A 1,303-nucleotide genomic window follows, 5' to 3' on the forward strand; every position below is an offset into this window, starting at 1 on the left:
ATATGTATATGCATTATCTTGCGATAGATGCATGTTGGTTAATTAGCAAATGTTGCAATATATTGAAGCATGCTGCTATGGTATATATATGCATGCCTGTTTCGTATTCTTTCCATATATATCTGTTGATTCAGTTGATAATACCTATGCTAGAGGATAGCGGTAATTTGCATATACCCTTAGTATTGAGACCCAAAGGTGAAAATATTTTCTAAAACCGGGAGTCGAGGACCCCGAGTAGATTTTGTATATATGGATATATATATATATATACTTATATATATATATGGTCATAGTTTTCAAAACTATTAATCGAATAAGGTTTATTCGATAACTTTAACTTTATTTTATTATTGAATATTATTTCAAATATTATTCGAAGGCTTATGACTCCTTTATATTAAATGAATATTATTTTGAATATTCATTCGAGGGCTTATGACTCTTTTATATTATTTATTGAATATTATTTGGATATTCATTCGAGGGCTTATGACTCTTTTATATTATTTATTGAATATTATTTGGATATTCATTCGAGGGCTTATGACTCTTTTATATTATTTATTGAATATTATTTGAATATTCATTCGAGGGCTTATGACTCAGTTTATATTATTTAATGAATATTATTTCAATATTCATTTGAGGATCTATGACTCCGATTATTTGCTGAGATATATTCTTTATTTTATTAAAGAATAAGGTGTCAATAATCAAACTTATTTTCGATTATTCAAATAAAGATAGTACTTTCATATAAGTATATCTTTGGTTATTTAATACTCGTTTCAAGTATAAGTTTTAATACTTCTACTTTAATATTTTTATAAAGATTATTCTTTATGGGAATATTATTTAAATAATAATATTCAGACATTTTCTAAATATTCTGGGGACTGATTTACTTCATTAAATCAGCTTTACTCCAAACACTCTTTAAAGTGTTTTCGAGTCTTCAAAATGATTTCTAAAAGTTAGAGCGGATCCCAAAACTCATTTTTATATTTAAGATCTTCCTTTTTAAGGGGATTTAAATACTCGCTCAAAACCTGAGGGATCCGGCTCTGTGGTGTATTTTATATTCGAAACACGGTTGCAGTTTTGGTAAATGAATTGATTACTTACCCAACGTTCGGGAAGTAAGTCCATCTATTGAGTCGGCATAAGCAACATGGGCTCAGTGGGCGTCCATGATAGTGTAAGTGGCTCAGTGGGAGTCCATCAAATGCATAAGTGGCTGAGTGGCAGTCCAGCATAAGGTCCTATTGCGACCAAGGGTGATGACCAGTGGGGAATTCGT

This window comes from Apium graveolens, chromosome 2 (genome assembly GCF_009905375.1).
Source record: "Apium graveolens cultivar Ventura chromosome 2, ASM990537v1, whole genome shotgun sequence".
Taxonomy (NCBI): Eukaryota; Viridiplantae; Streptophyta; class Magnoliopsida; order Apiales; family Apiaceae; genus Apium; species Apium graveolens.